This window comes from Euprymna scolopes, chromosome 1 (genome assembly GCF_053919585.1).
Source record: "Euprymna scolopes isolate OS-2025 chromosome 1, ASM5391958v1, whole genome shotgun sequence".
Taxonomy (NCBI): Eukaryota; Metazoa; Mollusca; class Cephalopoda; order Sepiida; family Sepiolidae; genus Euprymna; species Euprymna scolopes.
Window position 1 is genome coordinate 56,176,074 of NC_136482.1, and position 18,241 is coordinate 56,194,314.

Below are 18,241 nucleotides of genomic sequence, written 5' to 3' on the forward strand. Positions count from 1 at the left end.
CTTGGCAAAGAGTTTGGCTTGTCTGATGCTGACGAGATTACCTGAGGTCCATTGAAGATAGTTGGGATAGAGCACACGCTTCTGTTCAGGACCCTGTTTGCTATAAATCTTAAATTTGTTAAAAAATAAATTTTACAAACTTTTCTTTTTTTGCTGTTTTAAATGAGATAATTTATTTCAAATAAATTCTGAAGATATCAAAATATACAAGTATTACCAAAAAACCAGCACAATATAAAAAAAAAAAACTGCAAACATTAATCAAAGTGACCCTTCGAGGGTATTAAGCCATTGTTTATTTTTATTTAAAATAAATTCTGAAAGTATGAGTGTAGTTTATGCTTTAAAGCATCTTTAAGCGCTAGTTATTTTTATAATCTTAAATTGCAGATGTGTGGGTATCAAATATCTCCAGATTTTCTAGAAAAAAAGGCGCTAGTCACTAGATCAACATCGTATCCGCTAAATTGTAAAGAAAATCTTCATATCAAGTGGATTGTACACGTATTATCGCTTAGATCAACGAAAACGTAAAGTTCCTTATGTCATTGAAAAATAAGGAAAAAGTTGAAAGTTACAGTCCAAGGGAAATAACTCTTAACAGTATTGTATATAGTCCAAGGGAGTGTCATCATCAATCGATGTTTGTGCCATTGTTTTGTTTTTTGGGTTTGTATTACTGTACACATAGATTCGAAAAACAAATATATAACAAATAAATCTTACTGTACACATAGATTCGAAAAGCAAATATATAACAAATAAATCTTATCAAAGGCAAGGTAAGTTACTTTTCTACCAAACTGGATATATTTTTCGTGTTTTTATTCAATGTAACATGTTTATTCAGCTCGAAAACCATACAGTGTTTACCGATGTATTGGAAAATTCAAGATGGCATCTGACTCTCTCTTTAACACGGTAAGTTTCGGAAAAGGTGTTATAAATAAAAAAACTGGATAAAATACTGTTAAAACTCGCTCAATATATGTTACCGTTACATAGGTTGACATATTCGGCGGGTTTTTAACCGTATTTTGTCTAATTTTTTTTATTTATAACACCTTTTTCTCAAACTTACAGTGTTAAAGAGGGAGTGAGGCGCCATCTTGAATTTTCCAATACATCGGTAAACATTATATGTTTTTCGAGCTGAATAAACATGTTACATTGAATAAAAACACGAAAAATATATCCAGTTAGGTAGAAAAGTAACTTACTTTGCCTTTGATAACATTTATTTGTTATATATTTGTTTTTTGACAACTTTTTCGAATCTATGTGTAAAATAATACAAACCCTGTTTTTTGAGGTAGGGAAATGAGTCAGATTTAAGAATTTAAATCCCCCCCCCCCATTTTTTCATGACCTCTCTTGGTGTCGCTCGGGAATTTTGAATTTAGTTTAGAGGTGTGGCTTGATTCTTATTCCTTACAGTGATTTTGCCCTAATTTTGGGACCGTTAATTGCTGATGGCAAATTTTACGATTCCATTTTGGAAGAATAATATTAGCGGTCTTTGCCACCTTAAACAATTTCGGATAATTCTGCTATTTTATTAATTGTTCACTAGGGAAGAAACATGGCCCTAAGGGAATTAATGACTAAATGGGAAACCAAAAAACTTCACATGAATAGTGATGTGAAGTGGTTAACCACCCTTCACTAGATATTTTAAGGTCCTGAGAGACGGTAATTAGAAATTGGTTGAATGATCTAGATGATCTGATAGACTTAGTACTAATCAAGACTCCGGAAGAAGAGAAATCACATTTTTGTGAGAATTCAGAGGACTTTTCTTCGGAAATTGAAGAAAAATTGTTATTGTTGTAATTGAAAAGAGATACGCCACGAGATATTCAACCTATGATGGTTATGCCCATAAAAATGCAATTGAACTATCCAAAGTTTTCCGGTACGTCCATAGACAACAAGTTTTCTTTCAGAACCTTTTTGAATAAATTCGAATTTAGTACAGATAATTTGAACAAGGCTGACAAATTGATAGTACTTAAATATAAGTTAGATGGAGAAGCCTTTGAAGTGGTCTCCAATCTAGATGTAACATCGGACAATTATGATATGGCTCTGGAACTTTTAAGGGAAAAATATTTAAATCCAGATTTAATTAGAGATTGGGTTTTCAAAGAGATTATTCCTAGTCCGTCTCACATAACGAATCTAAAAAATTTACGGTCATTTCTCAAAAAGGTTAAACGAGATCTGACGGAACTTGATAAGTCTTTCGGGACTGACTTTTTTATTGAGGGTGGAACCTTGGGGGCATTGATAGCCCATGTATTATTTGCAAAATTTCCTAATATTATAAGGAGGGAATTAATGAGTAGAAGTGACAAACGGTTCCTTTCTCTAAATACTATAATGTCTCAGGTATTCGACATTATGGAATGTTTGCCTGCTGCCCTGCTCGATGTTCGGCAGGAAAATTGAGCATCAAGATTGGCACCTTCTTCATCTAATATAAAATCAAATATGGCGTCTTCTCCACGTGAAGTGAAGGCCACTTTATTATGCAAGCTGTGCGACGCTACAGACCATTTGATTAAGAACTATAAAAAATATCCCTCCTTTGAAGCTAAATGCCGAAGGGCCAAGGAATTGAAATTATGTACTCAGTGTCTGGGTGAACACTCGGATGTTGTTTGTTGAGAAATTAAGGGGTTTCCTTACCCATGTGCAGTTTGTGGATTAAACAACAGGACGGTATTTTTCCTGTGCTTAGAATATTGATGAAAGCTCATGGTCGACCTATTTACTTTTTTCTGTTTGATTGATACTGAGAGTCAACGATCTTTTTTTGCCCAGGTAATTCTATTTAAATTGTGTTCTGCTAAAAACATAAAACCGAAGAAGGTTGATATGGCTATGAACACATTAATTGGCAGTAACTTCTTGAGATTGCAGGAGTACAATATATTTATAAAATTAGGTGATCAAAATCCTTTTAAATTTGAGGCATTATTTTCCAGGGATTTGAATTTAAAATTCGAAGTTGATAATTTTGATAAAATTGTTAATAACTTAACTCAAAAGGGATTCAGGCACTGTCCCGATTATGAGAATTTAAACGGAACTCCTATTAACGGGATAATTGGTTTGGACCTTCTGGGTAAATTAAATAATCTCAGATTGGTTGGGTGTCTTAACGGCAACGCGTGGAAACATGGTGATTAAGTAATTCCATTTGGCAAGAGGTAGCATTTTTTGAATAAAGATTTGAGTAAGGTAGATCGCCTCCCTTTAACAGTGTTGTGAAATCCCTTCCTGAATGCAACAGCTATTTAATCAATTCTGTTCTAAATCCGACCCTCTCTTATGAGGACAGATTAAAACCTTTCTTCTCTGAATCTACAGTTGAACGAGGGGTAGAGAAGTTACTCACTTTCGACTCATTGGGTATCGACAAAGAGGTCAAATTATTTGCTGTTGACAAAGAGAAGATAGAGGAGTTTAAAGACTCCATTGTCTTAGAGGAAAGAAAATGCTATGTAAATTTACCGTGGGATCATGATAAACTCCCACATGTAAAAAGTAACTTAGTGCCTTGAAGATAATGGAGAGAGTGGCAGAGTTTTCAGAAAGGAAGGGAATGTATAATGAGTACCTCCAAGTGAATGAGGATTATGAGGAATGTGGAATAGTGGAGCAGTTACCCGTTATTAAGGAGGGACCCGGAGTGATGACAAGAATTCGTCCTGTGTTTAACTGCTCCCTGAAACATCAAGAGGGGACATCAATTAATGATGCTGCCCACATGGGCATAAGCTTAACTGCTAAATTATTAGACTTACTGCTGGTTTTCAGGAAAAACGCATATGTCCTTCTAGGTGATATAAGGAAGGCCTTTTTACAAATTTACCTTAAATCGGAAGAGGATAAAAACAGATTTTGCTTTATCCTAAAGAAAGGTGACAGATTATGTACATATAGGTACAAAACAATTATATTTGGGTTCAATGCTAGCCCCTTCATACCGAACTTCATATTAAAATTCCATGCGAAGGATTCAGCTTCGCATGGAATTCCCAACAATTTTTACCATCAGTTGTGACAGACAATCCTTTCTATTTATAACAATGTTTGCAGCAGATTGTTAGAGGCAGGATTCGATCTGCAATCCTACAATTCTAACTGCTCTAAGAAACAAGATAAAACGTTGGAGGATGAAACTATTTCATCTCCCTTCCCAGCCTTCGAGAAGGTATTGTGATACCAATATGATCTTCGAGATACGTCCAAACTCTCTCCCACTTTAATGCACCCTTGGATCAATACCAAACGAGGGATTCTTTTGCAAATATCAGGAGTATATGACCCTTTATCATTCTTCTCCCCGTCACGATACAGGGGAAGATCCTTGTCAGCTTGATCTGGAAAAACAAGTTGTCTTGGGATGAGCAGATTCCTGAAGAGCTCATCAACCTGTGGCAAACCCATGCCAGGGATCTAAATAATTAAGAGAAATTTGAATTTCCCAGGCGTGTATTGTCTGAAAATCGTCCTATCGAATTTATTTGTTTCTGTGACGCATTGAAAAACATGTACGGATTCACCTTGTATGCGAAACAGGGAGCTAAATGTTCCTTGTTGTTCCCAAAGGCCAGAGTGGCCCCAATTAAGGGGGAGTCACTTCCCACTTTGGAATTAATGACTATGTATTTAGCTCTTAAGTTAGCCCCTCAGATTTTGGGTGCCTTGGGGCCCCTTAACCTTGATAATTTTTTCCTAATGTCTGATTCCCAAGTTGCCTTCTTGTGGGTCCTGAATGGTAGACGATCCAAGAAAAATATATTCATTGAAAACAGGATCGCAGAGATCAAAAACTTTCCAGAAGATATTAATATCAAATTTGGCATTCTACCGAAATAAAAATATGTTTCCTCGTTGGAGAATCCGGCAGATCTTTTAACTAGTGGTATCAACACTTCTAAATTTTCCCAGTTATTCAATTTCTGGATGTATGGCCCGGAATGGCTTAATAAAGATGGCATTGATTGACTAATCTCACCCTTGCCTTGTCTAAATGAAACTAATAAAAATATTGTATCATGTTTGTACTCATATGAGGCAGATCATTCTAAAAATACCTTCCTGTTGGATATTACAAGGTATTCCAGCTTAACTAAGGCAATCAGCGTCTTAGAAAAAGTGTTGAAATTTTATGATTTATTATGTCACCGTAGTGGTGACAATTTCAATAGGGCCAAATTATTGCTATTTGCTAATATGCAAATGGAGGCCTTTTCACATGGACTAGATTATTTGAAACAACCGTCTGATAAGGTGCCTCCCTCTAGGGTAAGGGTTATTCCTTGATAAAGATGGGTTAATTACAACCAGAGGTAGGATACAGAATTCTGATATTCTTCTCTTTGATGTCAAGTTTCCCCTTTTGTTGGGGAAAAAATCATTATTTAACAAAACTGGCGATTAAGGAAGCTCATCTTAACTGTTGTCACATGGGGTTAATTCAACCCTCAGTAAGTTAAGGCTGTCTGGGGTTTGGATCCCTCAGGGGAGACAAGCCATAAAAGCTTTTTTGCATACTTGCATTGTCTGTAAAAGAATAAATTCTCTGCCTTGTAAGGCACCTGCTGGGTGTCTATTGTGTGCTCCTAGGGTGAACTTTGTTCACCCATTTAAACAAGTGGGTGTGGATTTTACTGGACAATTTTCCATAAAGGTTAGAGGGGTAGAAATTAAAATGTACGTATTGCTCTTTACATGCATGAGTTTGCGGGCAATTCACTTAGAATTATTGCCGGACATGAGCACCTGCTCTTTCATGCTAGCCTTTGTTAGGTTTACCAATTTATTTGGTATCCCTATGCATGTATATTTCGATAATGCGAAATCTTTTGTTGCATCTGGAATATTGTTATCGAACGTGCTCAAATCTGAAGAGCTGAAGGAACAATTTAAATCCATTCACATCATCCATCGAATAATTCCTCTTTATTCTGCCGGACAGGTGGGGAGCTTGGGAGAGGGTAATTAAAACTGTCACGCAATGTATGAGGAAACTATTGGGCAGAAGAAAGTTAGATTATTTTGAATTTCTGACTGCACTTTCTGATGTGCAAAAGACGATAAATGACAGGCCCCTCACTTATATTGTTTCTGCCGACAGAGGCTTTATTATTTAAACTCCAAATCATTTTTTACAAACAGGCTATCAACCTCGTTTGCTTATTAATAATTATGATTCCAAATTATGTTCTGACCTTTGAAATGAGGAATAAATTTGTTGAAAATGTCAATCGTATTTGGCACAATGATTACCTCTTGTCATTAAGAGAAGTCAATGCCAAAATTGGGAGCAGTTGTTCCCCAAGTTATCTGTTGGAGAGTTCGTGCTTATTAAGTCTCCCAACAAACCCAGACAATTTTGGAATCTTGGTAAAATAATTAAATTAATTCCTGGAAATGACAATAACGTTCATTCCGTTGTCATTCTTAAAGATGGGTGCGAACAGATCCATTCTTTAAAAAATCTTCTGCCCTTGGAAATTAAGGGTAATGATGATATTGTGTCGATTGAGTTTATTGAGGAAGGAGGTCCCTTTTTCTGTCCAACCTGTTCAGTTCCTAATTATGGAACATCACCCATGGTGTGCTGTGATTCCTGTGACAGCTGGTACTATTTCAGCTGCGTAGGAGTTAATCAGCAGGATACCTTAGGGGAGTAGCTTTGTTCAAATTGTAAAGATGAAGCTCCACAGGTCATTCCATATAGTGGTCATTAACTAATATCTGGATGCATTAGAATTATTGAAGTTTTAACTGAATTAAAGTTATATAATTATTGAATTTCAATTTGAATTGTCAACAAATTAACACATATTAAAATTAAGAAGTTTTAACTGAATTAACAGATATTGAAATTGATAAATTAAGGGTTAAGAGTTATGTATATTGGATTAACTTGCTACTTGTCATTTATCCGATCGTGTTATTAATTAATTTGTACTGGAAAAAGTAATGATTAGCCATTAATTTTCCCCCCTCCTTGGCAGTGTGTGAGAAATTCCAGTTATGCCATGTTTCATTGTTTTAAGCAACCTACACACAATTCTAGTAGGCAGCCTGTGATTGGTTTATTTGTATGGGCCAAGATAATTACTTGGCACCTTTTTTGTAAACATCCATTTTGTTTTCAGTCTACGATAAAACACCTTGCCAGAAAGACTCACCAAAAGTCAGCTCCGAGAAGAATTCCTTATCGAGAATGGAGCCACCACAATTTCTTCATGTTATATCACCTAAATGTTTGGTGAAAAAGGACTTGAAATCTCTACAAGCAGAGACACCTTTATTTGTGCCGAAGATATCTCAATTAGAGGATGGCATCTTTTGAACATTTTCATCATGTTTTTATCTAGTAAATGTTTGAACTTTCCTTAATTCAATTGGAGTCCCAAGGGACTCGATTTATGCCTAATTAAAGGCACGAGAACTCTTGCCGAGAACATCATGAATTATCATGGACCTTTCAAAGGAAAACTGAACTACCACCCCAACAGAAGGAGTTAACTACTGGCTCCCTATTCGGGAGGCAAAACTGACCCACCGTTTTGCAAGGACTGTACCAGGACTAATAACTTTTCTTTGCCGTTATAACTGAATAAAATTTGATTTTAAAGGTATGGTTTTTTTAATTTATGGAATTATTTTGCTTCTGCCAGGGAGTATTGAGTTTATAAGACTAATTTCTAACAATATATATATATAACTAGTTTTTAATTATTTAATTATTTGATCTTTTCAGCTTTATTTATTTTGTTTAGTTTTCGGAACATGAGTGGGGGGAGAAAACCTAAAAATAAAATATTTCCTCAAATATATTTAATGAAACCTACTTTTATTATGTAAGTTTATTTAATATTGAAAAAAATATTGAAAATATCAGGAAAATATGATTGTTATTTGATTTTTGCTAGACTTTAAAAACGTGTATGTCTACGACTCCAGAAACGTCGCTTACAATTAAATGTAATACTAAACGTTGAAAAAAATTAGTAAAAATAGATAAAAACAGAAATGTTGGCTATTTGGGGAAACAAGTATGTAGGAACAACACAGTCATTCGTTAAAGAGCAGAATAGTTAACAATCGAGGAACTGTAAACAATAAGAAAACTCAACAAATACCTTATACCAAACGCAGTAAAATTCAATTATGTATCTTTCATATGTGCAGAAATTGTGTTTAATTACTTTTTATTTCATTTCTTTTAGCTCTCTTTATAGCAAATAACTGGTTGCTTGTCATTTAATCATTGGGGATTTCATTCTTGAAATTATTTTTAAAAATCTATAACTACCACTAACTCTGAATTTGGGAGTGCAACTCAGACTTAGGGTTAGTGGTAGAATAAGTCACTTGTTTACAAATTTTTAGGAATTAAGCCTTTACACCCATTTTGCGATAAGTTGTCATTTGTTTTGTTTTTATGAATTCGTAAAAAACACTTTGAACAACATATTTCAAAATTAGAAAAACAAAACAAAAAGAAGACTAAGTTTTAGCACGTTAAAAGTATACAGGTCGTTGGATAATTAAATTCTACTGCGTTTGATATAAGTTTCTTGTTTTTTTTTTTTAATTTTCGACTGTTCACTTTTCTAAACGTTTACCTGGTGAATAAACACTTTGAAATTAATGAGGAGCTTCTGCTTCACTGCTTAGATCATATTTTAAATGAATGCCCCCTCCCATCTCATTTAAAGGTACTTAGGTAGATTAAATAATGGTTGACTGTAAAAATGGTGAATAAATAAATAAATAAATAAAAAGTTAACAAATAATTGTTACCAAAAGCAACGAATGCTACATTTCCAGCTACTTCTACCTGTATGAGTATAGTTTATGTTTTAAGGTATTTTCAAGCGCTTTTTGTTTTTATAATCTTAAATTGCAAATGTGTGGGTGTCAAATATCTCCAGATTTTTTCGAAAAATAAAAATTAAAAAAAAAATTTAAAAAACGCTAGCCTAGATCAAAATTTTACTCGCTAAAATGTAAACAAAATCTCTAAATCTAGTGGGAAAATTGCTAAGTAGCAACACCGATTGTACACGATTACGCTTAGAACAACGAAAAACGAAGAAAGTCTAATCATAATAATAAATTCTTAAATCTTACTCATTTCCCTACCTCAGAAAATAAAATCGTGACACAAACATCGATTGGTGTTGATTTGGGCAATATACTGTTAAGAGTTATTTCCCTTGCACTGCAGTTTTTAACTGGTTTCTAATATTTCAATGACATAAGGAACTTTTCGTTTTCGTACAATCAGTGTTGCCTATTTAGCAATTTTTCCAGTAGATCTGGAGATTTTGTTTACAATTTAACGGAAAAAAATTTTGATCTAGCGGCTAGCGTTTTTTTTCCCTAGAAAATCTGGAGATATTTAATACCCACACATCAGCAATTTAATATATATATATATATATATATATATATATATATATATATATATATATATATATATATATATATATATATATATAATGCGCTTGAAAATATTTTAAAACATAAACTACACTCATACAGGTAGCTGGACATTTGGATTTTATTGATTTTGGTAACAATGTTTTGTTGATTTTTTTTTTTTTTTTACCATTTCTACAGTTAAAGAATGATTAACTTAACCATTCTTTAAACTCCCTATGAAATTGATTTTTCCAATTACTTTTTAATGGGAATGAGCCGTTCCACCCTCTATAGTTTAAAATAAGCACCCTATTAATTTAAAAGTCTTGGTAAACGTTTAGAAAAGTTAACAGTAAAAAATTGTAACCCCCCCCAAACCAATAAATAAATAAATAAATAAAACAAGAAACTTGTATCAAACGCATTAAAATTTGATTATCTAACGACCCGTATACTTTTAATGTGGAAAAATTAATACTAATTTTTTTTTTCTAATTTCGAAATATGTTGTTCAAATTGGTTTTTACATATGAATAAAAAGCAAAACAAATGACAACTTATCGCAAAACGGGTGTGGAGGCTTAATTCCTGAAAATTTGTATATCAGAAATTTAGTTAGTAGCAGAAATTAGTATGTACGGATAACTATGCCCAACGTTGAAAGTTTAAAATTACAGTCCAAGGGAAATAACTCTTAACAGTATAAAGCAACACCGACCGATTTTGTGCTATTGTTTTATTTTCTGATGTAGCGAAATAAGTCAGATTTAAGAATTTTATTATTATTATTATTATTATTATTATTATTATTATTATTATTATTATTATTATAATAATAATAATAATAATAATAATACTTTGAGCCATTAAAAACGGGCAAAAGTTATAGTTAGTCCGTTAACTTAGAATGCGTGTTTTATCCCAACTTGATGGTTGAATATGGTTGTGCTCACTTTTGCAATAAACACTAATTAGTATTAATCCCTAACTCTGCATCAATTAGATACCATAATACTTAATTCACTGCACCTTATAATAAAATTTCAGCCAGATTGGCTGTGTAGTTTCTGAGAAAAACATGAATCGGAAAACAGACAAGGAAAACATTAGTTAACGCTGACAATTAAATGTAATACTGAACGTTGAAAAAATTAGTGAAAATATATAAAAACAGAAATGTTGACTGTTTGAGAAAACAAGTATGTAGGTACAACACAGTCATTCGTTAAAGAGCAGAATAGTTAACACTCGAGAAATTGTAAATAATAACAAAACTGAAGAAATACCTTATACGAAACGGTATAAAAGATACATAATTGAATTTTACTGTGTTTGGACTAAACGCAGTAAAATTCAATTATGTATCTTTTATACATGTGCTGCAACTGTGTTTAATTACTTTTTGTTTAATTTCTTTTAACTCTCTTTATAGCAAACAACTGATTGATTTGAACTTAATCATGGGGGATTTCATTCTTAAAATTAAAAAAAAAAAATTAAAAAAATACTATGATGACCACTAATTTAAACTTAGGGTTAATGGCAGAAAAGGTCATTTGCTTACAAATTTTCAGGAAATAAGGCTTCACAACCATTAAGCAATAAGTTGTCGTTCTATTTAATTTTTATTAAGTACGACGGTAAAACCACTTTAAACAACATTTTAAAATAAAAATAAAAACAAAACTTAGTGGTATCACATTAAAAGTATACAGATAATTCAATTCTGTTGCTTTTGAAATAAGTGTTTTTTTGTTTTTTTTTTAAACAATTTTCGACTGTTAACTCTTCTAAACGATTACCAAGTGAATAATCACTTTAAAATTTATCGGAGTGCTTAGATCATATCTTAAACTATAGAGGTAGGAACCCCACCAACACCATCACCATAAAAATGTACTTGTAAAAAACAATTTTATATCGAGTTTTAAGAATGGTTAACTGAAAAAAAAAAAAAAAAAATGGCGAAAAACAAAACAAACCATATAGTCAACAAATAATTATTACCAAAGGCAATAAATGATACTTTTCTAGCTACTTGAAAAAGTATAGTTTATGTTTTAAAGTATTTTTAAGCGTATTTCTTTCTTTTTTTCTTTTTTTTAAATCTTAAATTGCGGGTGTGTGGGTGTCAAATATCCAGATTTTCTAGAAAAAACCCGCTAAATCAAAATTTTACCGGCTAAATTGCAAACGAAATCTTCAGATCTAGCGGAATAATAGCTAAATTAGCTACACTGATTGTAAACGTATAATCGCTTAGAACAAAATTAGAACAAAAACGAAAAGGTCTTTATGTTATTAAAAAATAAGAAAAAGTAGAAACTTACAGTCCAAGGGAAATAACTCTTCACAATCCTGTATAATCCAAGGGAGTAGCAACACCAACCGATGCTTGTGCCATTGTTTTATTTTCTGAGGGAGGGAAATGATTCGAAATGAGTTTATTATTTTAGCCAGATTGGCCTTGTAGTTTTTGAGAAAAATTGAAATGGACAAACAAACAAACAGAAATATAATACAAATTATTTTTATATTTTCTCTTTAAAAATATTCTGTATCTACTACCAAAAAATACTTTCTACATTTCTTTTTTTAGGTTTAATATGATTCTTAAATTTTCTTGACATTTTTAAGTTCATAAGTACCTTGTATCTTTCAATGCATGTTTAAAACGAATTGTATATTGTGGGGGATTTATATGACCGTGTGTATACGGCACCAGAAAGAATATGTTGTGTTGTCGGGGATTCCGTATGACATGTATCTACTTCGTGTAATGTTTAGTGGTATAAAAATTATGACAACAGATACATTTTAACAACAGACATGTAACAATTCTCTGGTATAAAAATTATGACAACAGATACATTTTAACAACAGACATGTAACAATTCTCTGGTATAAAAATTATGACAACAGATACATTTTAACAACAGACATGTAACAATTCTCTGGTACAAAAATTATGACAACAGATACATTTTAACAACAGACATGTAACAATTCTCTGGTATAAAAATTATGACAACAGATACATTTTAACAACAGACATGTAACAGTTCTCTGGTATAAAAATTATGACAACAGATACATTTTAACAACAGACATGTAACAATTCTCTGGTATAAAAATTATGACAACAGATACATTTTAACAACAGACATGTAACAATTCTCTGGTATAAAAATTATGACAACAGATACATTTTAACAACAGACATGTAACAGTTCTCTGGTGTAAAAATTATGACAACAGATACATTTTAACAACAGACATGTAACAATTCTCTGGTATAAAAATTATGACAACAGATACATTTTAACAACAGACATGTAACAATTCTCTGGTATAAAAATTATGACAACAGATACATTTTAACAACAGACATGTAACAGTTCTCTGGAGTTGTAACATGAGGTCCATAATAAAAGTATTATATTATCAATTCTGTTGGAAACTATTAAAATGGTCGATTGTTATGATGAAATTATAATAGTCGATCATTTTAATAGTTTCCGGTGTTTTCCAGTAGACTAACAACATAACAGAATTGATAATATAATACTTTCATTATTGGCATTTAATTTGTTAAAAAAAATAAAGCTAATAAACAAAGCAGTATCACGGCATGAAAAATTTTCAATTTGAATTTACTAGTCATCATTTTTTAAAAAGTTGTTTAATTATTTTATACAGAACGAATATTACATATTTGTTTAGGCGTCTCCATGCCATTCGGTCCCCTCTTGCAATGTAAATTATACGTTCGGTGGTGTGTTAAACCAGAGCTCTACACAAGGATGCATAAAAAATCTGGGAACACAACTGAAAAAAAAAAAAAAAAAAAAAAGGGGTCAAGAATTTAGTAAACTTTGAGAAGAGAAAAAAAATCTACGCACACAAACAAAATAAGGGTTCAAAAGAAATATATGTATTGAATAAAAAAAAAAACGAAAAAAGAACAGTATTTACATGTTAAACTTTAATGTAAGAAAAGAAAAAAAAATGAAAACACATAGTTTGCATGTTTTCATTTTTATGTGTCACATGCGCATACATAAAACAATACTTTATATGTAAACTGTATAGAAGAAAATAGCATACAAACGCACTTGACGAGAAAATGTATTTAAGCAATTAAGAAAACGGGTGATATGTTGTAATTGGCCATGAAAAATAGGTTTGTGAAAAAATTGTTGATTGTGTCAATTTTATGTTGAGAAAAAAAACATGTCTGCGTCGATTTAAGTAGGAAATAAGAAGCATGAGAAAAAGAAAGAAAAGATCTACTATTAACACACAGACAATATGAAAAAAAGTAAGAATAAAAGAAAAACACAGCCACAACAATTGAAATTTTTGCCAAATTGTTTTAATATTTGTTTTGGTAACCAATCAAATTAGTTCTGCTGCCAAAAGCAAAACTTGAATCCTCTTTTTGCTTAACTTAAACAAAAAATGTTCTGAATTTTTTATGAAATCGTATTTTCCTTGTTGAAGTTTTCAGCTTTCATGTTTTTGAGTAAAAGAAAGGACAATTAAAATGGAAATTCTTGGCTTTATTGAGAACAAAAACAAACAAAAAAAAAAGAAGAGAAACAAGGGATGTATCTTGCTAACAGAACAGAGATTGGTCTCGGTTTTGGAATTGAGTTTTGTGAAATTTTGTTTTGTGTTTTGACTTTTCATTAATGGACTTCGAACTAAAATACTCCTTGAGTAAATGTATTTGAAAATTGTGAATGTGATTTTCTGATGTATTAATGCTTGTATTTGTTTTGGAAAGCTGCACACTCTTTCCTAAATAAATTTTTAAAAATGTTATCCTAGTAAAATAAAACAGATAATGAGTAAAGATTAAGAATTTAAATGAAAAAAAAAAAAAATTGAAGATTGAATAGAAATTTTCTGAACGTATGGTCAGCAAATAAGATTAGAATTTTAGAGATGTGTAGACAATACTGAATTTATTTAGGTGGTTATTAATTTTATTATTTTTGAGGAGTGATTTGTGAAAAAAATTTATTTTTCGTTTTTTATTTTCTTTGATCTCGAGTAGGATCAACGTGAAGCAAAAATTGGGTGCTTCATGAAGGGAAATTTGGAGTTTTCTGTGAGTTATGGGCCTAAGGGACGATTGCAATTCCCAACTCTGAAAAGTTTTTTTTTTCCAGCATAGCATAAGAAGGCGGACGTTCCCGTCCACCATGAGCAAGGCTAGTTGCGACAATCAACTTTAGGCTACACAAATGAATACTTTCCTAACATGGCATAAGGAGTGGAAGGATATAATGGTGAACGGAGACATTATATTGCGAATCACTCGAGGGAGAAGTGAAAAAGAGGTGAATGAAGTAAAAAGGCTTTCCAAATGTAACATATAAAATATGGAATATGGTCCCAAGTGAAAATATAGAGAACAAGGTATCTAATTAGATGAGAGATTTGGATAGACAATAGAGTGTATCTTGTGAGCTTACCAGTAGATATTGTAAACTGAGGTTTTCTCTTTGGTCCCCAAACATAGGGCATAAATTGATAGGGAAGTTAGAGTAGAATCAATATAGAAAATGCAAGGGCCTAGTTTTTAGTAGTACCCATGAGCAAGAAAGAATTAGAGGAATCAAAGGATGTAAAGTTATCGAGGTTTGATGAGAGGTGAAAGGTGCCTCTGTTTGACTATGACAGAAGGGTGGCTAGAAATGAACAGCCGACATCGATCATAGGAAGAGTAACCTACATCCAAAAGGAAAATGTCATTGGACTAGACAGGAGATTCTGTCTAGATGAAATAAGGCAATTGTCATTAGGTAAAGACTAACTACGGAAAAATTAATATGAAAGATTTCGACCTTTTTCTTAGCTGTAGGGTGTGGAAAATCTAAGGATCATGGCCTACAGGAAATAGAAATAAAATGTATGTCATACATTTTTGACAAAATAAAAGGGAAGGAGTGTTAATCTACCGGGAAACACCAGAAACTATTAAAATGGTCGATTATTATGATGAAATTATAATAGTCGATTATTATTATCATTGTAATATTTGTAAAACTAGAATGTTATCTTAGCAAAATAAAGATTTATAGAGAAAATCGTTTCTGTTAAGATGTTTAATAAATTAAGGAATGTAGAATAAAAACAATTTAAAATAGATTGATCTATGGAGTCTGACGACTCTTTACGTAGAAGTCATTTTAAAGTGACGTGGACTTGAGTTAGAGTTTGGGAAAAAGATATGATGATTTGATGAGTCAGAAATTTGTATTGAGAAAGGGCAGACACAGAAGGATCTGGAGTGAGAGAGTAGATTGAGCCGGAGGGTGATAGCTCCCAGTAAAGAGGATCATGATGTGTTAGTCTAGGATCAACGTCAGCTTTCCAATGGGGAAATATCAGAAATAAAAGTTGCAAAAAAAACAATCATTGATTGGTTGATTCGTTGGGATTGAACCTTGGTTGCAGCTGTTCTGACGATCTGTCAAACAAAGGAATGAACAGGTATGTTTCTCCAATTGGCTTGATGTTACAACCCCACAGAACTGTTGTCCCTTTTGTTAAAATATATCTGTTGTCATAATTTTTATACCATTAAACATTACATGAGTTAGACACATGTGCATAATAAATGCACCCGTCCATGTTATACGGAACCCTCGACAATGCAATACATTCTTTATAATGCCGTATATATACACAGTCATATAGATCCCCTACAATATAACAATTCGTTTCAAATATGCATTTAAAGATATAAGGTCTTTATGAACTTAGAAATATCAAGAAAATTTAAGAAGCATATTTAACCTAAAAAAATGGCACAAAGTATTTTACTGTGATAGAAACAATATTTTTAAAACACTAACAAAAAAATATAATCTATATAAATTTCTGTTTGTCTGTCTGTTCGTCCATTCCAACTTTTCTCAGAAATATTGAAGCCAATCTGGCTGAAATTTTATGTGGACCTTTGTTATAATAAGATGCAGTGAACTAAGTATCATGGTATCTATTTGATGCAGAATTAAGGATTAATAATGATTTAGTGTTTATTGCAAAAATAAGCACACATTAAACCATATTCAACCATCAATTTGACATAAAGCAGTGAAAGCACTCGTTCTATACGAGTAAAAGTATTATTATTATTATTATTATTATTATAATAATAACAATAATAATAATAATATTATTATTACTACTACTACTACTACTACTACTACAGCAACAACAACAACAACAACAACAATCTAAAATCTGACTTCTTTCCCTACCTCAGAAAATACAACAACGGCACAAACATCGATTGGTGTTTACACTCCTTTGGACAATGTACAATACGTTTAAGAGTTATTTCCCTTGGACCGTAACTTTACACCCTTTCTTATTTTGCAATGACATAAGGACTTGTTTTTCGTTGTTCTAAGCGATTAGTGCTGCCAATTTAGCTGTTTCGTTTTACATTTAACGAGTAAATTTTGATCTTTCCTAGAAAATCTGGAGATATCACCTAATTTGAATATTCTAACCTTAATGATTTGGTAAAATTTTACTTTAAGTCTCGTCTCACGTTCTTAAAGAAATAAATATTTTTTTTTTAGATTTCAGTGTGCTGAAAAAGAATATGAAAACCGTTTCCGTCGGAAATTTACCGTTTGCATGGTATGAACCCCGGAATGTTGGAAGTACGCGCGGATGTGATGTTGGGGCGCGCGCCAACATCACATCCCCCCCCCCTGCTCGCTCGCGCCCCCAATGTACACAGTAAAATCTTCGGAAAATGTTAAATGGTGTTCTAATTGGTAAATGTCGGTGCGTTACTTTTTGAAAATTTGAAAATTCTATGTTCCAGGTAAAAAAAAAAAAAAAAAAAAAAAAGATAAATTACCCCCCCCCCGCCCCTTACTCCAACTTGGAGTGCTTTCCTTTTCTTGTTTTATTTCTTTTTCAGCTAATTTTAAATTTTCCACCCAAAAAGTGCTATAATATATTTTTGAAAATGAGAAAATTCTATGTCCTGGAACCCCCCCCCCCAACGTAGTTTGCTTGGTGAAGCCGTCGTTTATGCTACAGCGTGCATGCGCGTAGCATAAACGGAAGCTGCAAAATTGGTGAAAAGTAGTTCGTGGGTTCAGGGGTAAATACCATGCAAACGGTAAATTTGCCCCAAGTTTGACTATCAGATTTGTTGTCAGCGACCTCAATTACCTTTAAAAAAACAAATTAGAGTGGTCGGTGTTATTCGTTGTCAGCGACCTCAATTACCTATAAAAAAAAAGAAAAAACAAATTAAAGTGGTCGGTGTTCTGTAGTAGCGTATCTGGATATTTACCAAGAATTGTTTTGAAAAAAAAAAAAAAAAATCTTTCCGAGATTATTAATGCTATTCCAACTTAACCCCTCCCCCCTCCAAAAAAAAAACTGATTTGTCCGCCACAAAAAAAGGGTCTTTCCGACATCCCCCTCCCCCGCAAAGTTGTTTTATTTTTCTTGTTTTTCATCTACTTTGAAATTTTCCGCCAAACATTACTATTGCTCTGTGAAAAGGCCGTCAGGTACGCGAGTGCGCGCGTGATTCCGCCATTGAAAAAGCTCGCTTATGTTTCCGCGCACTTGCGTGTACTTCCAATATTCCGGGGTTCATACCATGCAAACGGTAAATTTCCGACGGAAACGGTTTTCATATTCTTTTTCAGCACACTGGAATCTACAAAAAAAAACATTTTCTTCTATACGAACGTGAGACGGGCCTTAAAGTAAAATAATACCAATGATTTTA

The 18,241-nt window shown here is 32.6% G+C and overlaps 1 long non-coding RNA gene across 1 annotated transcript in view; it reads right to left on the minus strand.

The window, feature by feature from the left end:
* Positions 1-16,791, minus strand: part of LOC145298817 (uncharacterized) — a 182,762-nt gene extending 165,971 nt beyond the window's left edge. The window contains exons 1-3 of the long non-coding RNA XR_013871135.1: positions 16,737-16,791; positions 13,171-13,287; positions 11,790-11,874 (exon numbers count right to left, since the gene is read on the minus strand). This is a non-coding gene — a long non-coding RNA (uncharacterized LOC145298817). The remainder of the gene's footprint in view (positions 1-11,789; positions 11,875-13,170; positions 13,288-16,736) is intronic.
* Positions 16,792-18,241: the final 1,450 nt, after the last annotated feature.